We start from the raw sequence: 9,901 nt of genomic DNA, 5'->3' as shown, positions 1-9,901 counted from the left end.
ATTATTATTATTATTATTATTATTATTATTATTATTATTATCGGTATCAATTTAGGAAATGCGATATGATGATCGTGACATACTATCAGCTAACAAAAAGCAGGTAATTGAGTTAATTTTATTTCAATGCAAATTAATAAAGGTCTAGTATAATAGTTTTCTATATTTCATTTAATAATTAATAAAATGAACAAAAAACTATAAAATATTTCTAAATGATAGTAAATAAAGAAAAAAAAAGCAAATTTTTCAGCATTACATCATTATTTAACGAATTTAAAAAAATAAAATTCTGAATAACAATCTGTGATGAGACATTTATTTATTTGTTTACTTATTTGCTTACTTACTTACTTATTTACTAACTTATTCGCTTCTTATTTTCATCATCTTTAGTTGCAAATCTGTTTTCAAAATACTTTAATATTACTATTTTCTTTTAATAATGCATATATTTCATAGTTTTGAAACAACGCATCCTTTTATTCTTCCTCATATTGATGTCAAAATGATGGCTTAAAATTATAAAACTTGAATCTGAAATGCTGATTGAAAAAATTGTGGATAATGATAAATGATTATAAATTATGATAAGTAATTATTGAAGAGATGATGATAACAAATTATACGGAATAGATAGTAAATAAAAGAAAAAGATTAAAACACGACCAAAATAATTGCATCTATTACAAACAGCTTGCAATTAAGTGATACTAAGATTAATTAAGTAATGCTAGGAATAAGGTTAGTTTTAAATTTCTGAAAGAAAAATTCAAATTACAAAGGTAATTTCTATGGAATTCCTTTTATCACACTCATATCTTATGATAAGTCCTTTGTTTAATTTTTTTATTTTTTTTTATAATTTAGGATAAAAACAAAAATAAATCTTTTTAAAATTGCTAAAAAAGAATGTGAAAAATATCTGCACACAAAATGTTATCAGTTCGTTTTACAATAATTTAATTAATCGGTGCTATTGGAGAAAGTATATCATAATTAACAAAAATGAAAAATGTATTAATAATCTAATCCAGTTCAATGCTACTCCTAATTTGAAATGTTAAAATGAAAAAGATGTTAGAATATTTAAATTAACCGGAAGCAACTGGACAAAATATCTTGATTAACTAAAACGAAAATATGCTAATATACTTTCATGTTGCTTTCATTTTTTATACTTACTTTTCATATTACTTTCATTTTTTATTTTCCAAAAAAAGAAAAGAGAAAGAGAAAAGATGATTGTTATTGTTTATAACAGTGAACTTCTTCCCCAAAGAAAAAGTTCATCTACCATTGTAAATTAATTAGAATTGTTCAAAAAAATTCAGAATATTACATAGTTTAGAGGAGAAAATTATGATTAAAATAATGATAATATTAACATCTTGATAATTTAATAATTAGAATCACTGATAAAGATTGATAATTAACAATTAATAATTCAATCATAAATTGTCAATTAATCATTCTAAAATGGAAAGAAATCTCGAAATGGAATTGATATTATGCCGAGGATTTTAACAAAAATATTGTCACAGAGCGTTGTTTGATGAAAACAAAAAAATCGAGATAAATGCGCGGATGCATAGAGCTGCTATTGATATTATAAGTTTAATTTATGATCGATTAAAGTTAGATTAAATACTCTGACAATTTGATAAGTTAGTAATGACTAAGGTTTTTTAGAACAGTAAGATATAAGAAAATATTGGAATCTGTGAATGATTTGATAAAAAGTGCAGTGATAATTTTGATACCGATTGAAGTGGAAATCAAAATTTAGCAAAACTGAAGCACAAATTCCTTTTTAATTATGATTTTGTAAAAATTGGCTTCATATATTACATGCAATTAATTAATTAATTTGAGTAATTTTAACTGATAATGGTAACTAGAGTGATGGGAATCGAAATGGTAAGCCAAACAAGATGAAACAATGCTCCATAATGATATAAATGGCAATCATAAATGATAATTTTCTAACAGTTGCAATTAGTATTGTGATTTTCAATTGCGATTTTGTTAATTCAAAAATTGATTTCAATTTTAGAATATTCAAATTGTAAAAAAAAGCCTAATTTTAAAGTAAAATTCAAACGGATAGTTAAATTGAAGTGATAACGATTCTTAGTCTGTACATATATCAATGATAAATATATTTTGTAATTACTGTCATAAAAAAAAGTTTGGAGAATTTAAATTTCTATGATGGAAACTTTGCACTTTTCTTAGATACTGATTTATTCCATGTCATTTCAAATGTTACATTTCCACACAACAAACATTTTATTTCAAGTTAACGAAACATGCAACCTTTCATTTCCTTTGTTTACTAACAAAATTTTCGAAATCATTGATCAGTAATTGATAACAAAGTGTACCCAATCTATTCCTTTAACTTATATCATATCTGTAAGAAATTTTAGAATTACTAATTAATCATTTATCAACAATTTTAGGATCATTTATTTTTTAATATGCCATTAGCACAGATTAAAATTATCCGATAAGCTAATTAGGTTAATATATTTGGTAAGTAATATATATTATTGATCTTTTTATTACATACATATTTATTTTAAACTAGCAAAAATTACAACAAAATGGAAAAATGCAAATTTAAAATGACAATTCATTTCAATTGATTTTATTCTGTAAGATATCCTCTTAACTGTAACATCTTTATATCAATTCAGATGACAAATGAAATCGACGAATTAAATTTGAATGTCACGAATTTTACTGCTACATATCTATGAAATAAACAACAAAGTTACTGTAGAAGTAGTAAAAATCTTTTTTTCTGATAATTTCGGATGAAAAACTTTTCAAGAATAATTTTATCAAATTGAACTTTAAATTTCTAAGTTAGCACCTGAATAATACAAATCTTTTCTACAAATATTATATACCTTTTATTTCCTTATAATGTAACAATTTGTTTTTTCTAACAATCTTCATCTAATTTCCTTTCCTTTCAGTTGTGATTCTATCTACAGAGTTAATTTACTTTGCGATAAAATAACGATCATTGTTTAATTTTAACTTATTTCCAAGGCTTGATATAAGATTCTGAAGTTAATTAGGCATTAAATCTTGGTTAATATATTCTAGGTTTAGTGCATGATTCAAAAGTTAGAAAAAATTAAGAAATGAATTCTTGAAATTAAACTTTCTTTAGCTTCTAGAATTCTTTAGCCTTTATAAGCTTAATTAAAAGCAGCGAACAACATCCATCAAATAATCAGATAATATCGCATAATTAAAATCGAAATCAATTAATTTAGACTATTCAAAATATCATTGTATCTAACATACAGAAAATTTAATTAATTAATTAGTTTATTTTAAAAGTTAGCCAATCTAAAAGCTAATTAATCCTAATAATAATATTCATTACTAATTAGTACACAGATTTCAAATGAATCGAAAAATCAATAAAAAATTGTTCGATTACGTGAATACACTGAATTTATTTCAAGTAAAAATCATTCAATTCCAATTTTAATTAAAGAATTTCCAGTTGAGCCGGATGATTTTTTTTCTTTTTTGTACAAAATAAAACATTTTTAAGTTTAGTCTTGCATGAAAGCGAAGCTATGAAATATTGAATTTCTTTTTTTTTATTGGAAATGAAGGACTGAGTCTAACGGAAGAAAGAATGTAATAAACAATAAACTTCCGCTTTTCAAGTTTAATAAAAAATTTTGCCCTAAAATTTAAATGAAATTTGAGCACTTTTTGATATATTTCAGGCCAAATGTCAAATTTTGTAAAAAATAATTTGTAATTGTAATAATTTGTAATTGACAATTAATTTGTAAAATTAATTCAAAATAATCTGTAATTTGGATAATCAAAAAAAATAATGAAAAAAATTGCATGTGATAGACGGATAAGAGAAGATGAAATATGATAAGAAGAAGAAGGAGCAAAAATATTGTCAAGGATTATTTATCTTTTGTCGCAACAATTTGAATTCTGATAAGAAGACAAGTGGCATTAAAGAATTGCTTCTTTAATTAACAATTAATGAAATGAGTAAGCTTTAACAAAGGAAATGAAATTGATTTTTTGAAACATAAAGAAAGCAATATCAATTAGAGATGGCATCATTGCTCTTTTGTTTAATTAGTTTTGTCTTTTTTTTTTAATCTTTTCTTAAATTATCTCTTGCCATTTATTGTAAACTATTCTTGTCACAAATTAATTAGAAAAAAAAATTAATATAAGATATCCTTTCCATTCCATTTGCAAGTATTATAACAAGAGCACTCCTGTAAGCCTAGGCCAAATAAAATATTTATTCACTCCAAGCCATAAATTAAGCCTTAACTTATATTTTTGCAATGTTGCAAAGGACACAAAAAAAAAATTTCCGTTTAGATACTTTCGAAAAAAAAGTACAAATCCGATATAAAATAAAAATATAAATGTAAAATTTAAAAAATGCAAAATATAATTGACATAAAAGAAAAAAACTTTTTTTGCTGCAACATTAAGGGAAAAATTCGCATTAGATGGAACAAAGTAGTTTTTTTGAAAAAAAAAAGGGAAGTAATTTGAAAATCAAAAGTGAGAATTTTAATTTCTAATTTCAAAATAGCTTTTTTAATTACTGAAGGTGGAAATATAACAATTAATTAAGTGAAAGGAGGCGAGATAAAAACAAAAATAGTTTCATTTTTGAAATACTAAAAAGAAATAGTACCTGAGATGATAGGGTAAAATTTGTAAATGATAAGATCAATAATAGCAAATCATTACTTTGACAATAAACGACAAATGTTGTTATCCTATAATTAAAATAGATGAGAAAAGAAAAAGGAAGAAAATTCAAGGTGTAATAAAATATGTCTGTCTGTGTGTCTGTGTCTGTGTGCAGGTATGCATGCAAAATATTTATCATTATCAATGATCAATAATCACTGTAGACTTTCTTACAATCAGTGGATTCTTTTAGAAAATAAAAAAAAAAGGAAAAGGGAGTGAGAGATGAAGGAGAAATTACGAAAATATCATTAAATTATTATTATTATTATTCATCACTACCAGTCGTTTGTGCAGGACAAAATGCAAACAACAGATGGAATGATAAAATGGAAACAAAAATTTGAAAAAATGAATGGTTTCCCGACCTTTCGTCCTATCACAGTCATCATTCCAGTCATTTGTCATCTGTGTTGTCAACTAAATAGGCATTGTGTACTTTTTTTTTACAGACACTATTAATTTTTCAATCGATCAATAAATAATAATAAGCATTCCTTCAACAAAAAAAAAGAAACCTATTATTTGAAATAATTATTTGTAATGATGATAACGATGATAACATATTGTTTAAAACAATGATAATGACAAAGATAATGTATTGTTTGTAGCAATAACAATTAACAATCAATTTGTGTTGCCGATAGTCTGAATAAATGCTGCTATTATTTAATAATCTCTATTTACCATGATAGTAATTTATAAAATCAATACCAATGACGCTAATATTTATTGTATGACAAAGTTAATGACATTAATCACAAACAATCTATGATGCAATATAAATAAGCTGTGACATGTGTCACATTGGATGCAATAGTACAGTAATATTTGAAATTATAATATAAAAATGATAACCAATTAAATTATAGGAAATAATTATCAACCATGTCAAATAAATTCATAGCTATAGAAATTAGTGATTACCGATAATTTTTGAGAATGGAATGAAATGGATGACAAAGCCATTTTTATCATCTTTCCAGAAAAAATGAAAAAAATTCAGAAGTGAATCGAAAGTTAAAATTTGCTTATTCATTATTTCCTCTTTCCCTTTTTTTTCCATTTTTCCGTTTCCTTTCTTTGGTCTTTTTTCTTTTAGCCAAGCATGAAATTTCATTACTAATAAATTATTAATTTATATCAAGGCGAATGAACAAACATTTGTCACGAAAAAAAAACCAATTTATTTTTCCGCTTTCATTATCATATTCAGTTGACAATTGTTTGAGAGTGACCATCATCATGACCATCTCATTCGGTCATCATCAAAATTGAACGACAGTTTGCAGATCAATTTTTTTGTTACTAATTTATTGGAAATGGTTATTTCAGTTAAAATTTTTTTTAATTTCTTCTCATTTAGAACGTAATTAAAACAAAAAAAAATATTTGAAAAAAAATTATATAAAATAAAAATGGAAAAGATTGAAAAAAAAAATTGTAAAGATCAAACTGAATTTGTTTTTGTAAAAATTGAAGAAAAAATAGAGGAAAATAAAGAGAAAATGATTGAATAAATTCATCTTTGATTATTATTTCATTTATTTCCATTTAATTTAATCATTTCACTCCTGCATTTCCTTCTCTTCCTATCCCATTTAATTAATAATGAATTTACAAAATAACATATTATCCAATCGATTTCAAAAAAAATTTTTAATTTCTGATTTACTAAATTTAAATGGCAATAGTTCAAAATATGAATTAAAGCAAATTTAATTGGAGAAATATTTTGAAAAAAAAAAAAAACTGCAAAAACTGAAAAGGTACGGTTACATTCATGTGTATACATTCTTAAGAGATATGCTCGTTCATTTGTGAAAAAAAAAATTTTCCCGCTCAAGCCGTTTTCTTTTTTTTTCTCTCTCTCTCTCTCTCTTCTTTTCTCTCTATTTCATTGATATTATACCGACAAATCTTATTATTCCAAAAATTGATAAATGTATAATTTGCCATTTATCATACTTCATATACATGACAAACAATGATGTTATCAAGGCTGTCATTCAACTGATAATTAATTAATTATCCATAATTGATTGCATATATTGTTATATCATTTAATTATTGCTATACAATAAGCGGTGTAGCAAAGTAATTTCTTTTCCCGGTATTAATTACTTAATAATGAGCAGTATATTAAACGGTTCCGGAATTTCTACCATAACGGTTTTGCATTCAGTAATGCCATCTTAGAGCTTATGGATGAATTTGCGGGAAATGTAAATTGTTTCATTTGTTTTATCAATCACAATATAAGCCTTTATGATAAATATAAACAGGATGAAGTTATTTTCAATGCAATAATTTCATATGTGAAAAAAAAAAATCTGAAATTGACACTAATTAATGATAGTAATTATCAAAGAAACTGATAACAAATGTTACTAATGATAAATGTGATAAGAATTACCAATAATAGTTATACATTCAAATTATAGCTATTATTCCTCTCATCCTTTCGGACTTCTTCATTTTATCCATTTCCATATCATTATTTTAATTAGATCAACACAAATACGAATGCAATGTTGTCTCAACCGATTCAGAACATTACTAGTCAATTTGCATGCTACATCATATCACTAATTAACAGTAATCTAATTAGTTTGAAATTACAAGAATAAGATTTAGTTCACTTAATTATTTTTAATCACAATGATTGTAAAAAAAAGTGAAATTTTATGTCAATTTAGCATCTGTAAAATAAATAAACAAAACTTCATCATTTCATCCAATCATTCATCAAAAAAGTCCTCACTATATTATTGTATTATTTGAAATACAAAAATTCGAAACAACTAAAAGGGTAAAATAAAATAAAGACGAAATATTAAATTGGAATAAAAATAAAATAAATAATTAAAAAACTATCAAAATAAAAAAGGAAAAATCAAAAACTACGAATCTTTTAGTTGCATAAAAATGAATGGTTCTATTGATCGTTGGATAATTTAATTATAAATTAAATAATAAATTCATCTTTTAAGAATAATAAATTCTATAGCAAATAAATAGGAAAAGGAAATGATCGATAAGGTGAAAAAAAAAGAAGCAATTAGCGCCACATTAAATTTTACCTATAATAACTCGTTAATTTCCTTGTCTTCAGTCATTTTTTTTCTTCCTTTTTTTATTACTTTTGCTAGCAAAAGTAAGCTTGTCATCGATATATCATATAAAAATTATTTTATTTTTTTATGATAATAAATAGGAAAAGGAAAAATGGAAATTAGAAGAGCAAAATTTTCGAATTTTAAAAGATTAATTGAAAAAGATATGAAATGAATGATGTTTGCTTCGTGAAAAATTATTAATTAAAAAAGAAGCTTAATGAAAATAATGAAATATACATTTTAGTGTTTTTTTTGTGTGTATTTATGTGCGTTGTTCATAATTAATTAGTTTTGCGTGTTGAGTTGAAAAAATTATTTTAACATTTTACATTTCCATATGCGAAAGTGAACAATTAAATTACAGCAGGGAAACAAAATTAAGGTTTGAAAATAGAATGGAAGGAAGAAATTTGCATTATGAAAAAGCAATTCACCAAATAAATTGAATGAAATAATTTAAATATTTGTTTGTTTAATTTTATTTTGTTTCATAAAATGTTATCAAAAATATTCATGTATTTTTTCTTTTTTAATAATTTTGCTTGGATTTAACTTCACTTTTAATTTTAAATTAAATTAAACTTTTTTCAGTTTTTAAATTAATTTTAGATTGGAAAAGATTTTTATTGTGGTAATATTTTCAATCAGAATAAATAACGCCAGAAAAAATTGCATTAATCAAATATTTGAAAATCATATAGGATATGGAATAAATTAAAAACCGAAATTTTTCTTTTTAATGGTGATATTATCCTGGACTAGCCATAATGCTTAATTATGTATCACATAATGATAATACGATAAACGAAATGGAAATGATGAACATTAAATCACCATTGCAAAAATTTCCGGAAAGGAGCAATGTATGATTGTAATTGATGATATGGTGTGGTAATATCATGAAAATGCATCACAACATTGAATTTAGCTATTTGAGGATGTTCAATGATAAGAAGGAATTTATCATATCATATCCATAAAGAAAGATATTACACTTTCAAGGCCTAACAAACAATTATCAGATCCATTATTTCTATGCACCTTATCATTCCATGGTTATATATTAAATAACTTTCAACAAAACGAAAAATAACTTCTGCCAGAAAAAAAAGAAAGAAATTGCATCAAATGCATCAAATCAATACTTTATTTCTTTGCCAAAAACTTAATTACAAAAATAATAAAACCACATAATAATCGATTTACATATTTGTGAACAATAACTAATAATGATTTAGATTAAAATTTTAGTTTCAATTTTTACAGAAATGAGAATAAATTTCGATAGAAATTTTCGCATACATTTGAAAAAATTAAATTTTTAGAAAAACGGATGGCGTTTTTATAAACTTACTTTCAGCATTTTCTATTTCTTTTTTTTATTAAGAAATCAAATTTCGAATAATTTCGAATTTAACATTTATATGATGGCATGACAAAGAGAAGAAGAAAACGAGATTAGCAACATGAGAATTTGCAATGGAAAAACATTTTCCTTTTTCATTTTTTTTTTTTTAAATTGAATGGATTCTGAATTAATTTTGAGTACAAAAAATATTTTTATAAAAATTCCTATTACAATCGAGTTTTCTAAGTTACACAAATGAATGAATTTGTAAAAAAAAAATGAAATGAACATTTTTTTTTTTTGATAGAAAGTAAATGGTTTGAATGAATATGAATTTTAAAGTAAAAAAGAGATTATCAATTTCCATAAAGAATATTTCAACTTTACCAACTTTAAAGTTAAAATAAATGTATTTCAACTTTACTTATATTAAGCTATACTTTATATTAAGTATAGTTGTACTTCATATTAATAATGTTAAATATATTAGGTTATACTTCATATTAAGTATATCAAGTTACAAGTAGTTGAATCGAATCACTTAAATGGTTAAATGATACAATTATGATATGCCATACTGAAATAAATTAATGGTTATGATGATGATAGAAAGATGTAACCTATACTAGATAACTGATGATCATTATGATGATGATGA

The sequence above is a fragment of the Loa loa genome (assembly GCF_000183805.2).
Source record: "Loa loa unplaced genomic scaffold supercont3.52, whole genome shotgun sequence".
In the NCBI taxonomy this organism is placed as follows: domain Eukaryota; kingdom Metazoa; phylum Nematoda; class Chromadorea; order Rhabditida; family Onchocercidae; genus Loa; species Loa loa.
Note: the sequence above shows the minus strand (reverse complement) of the source record.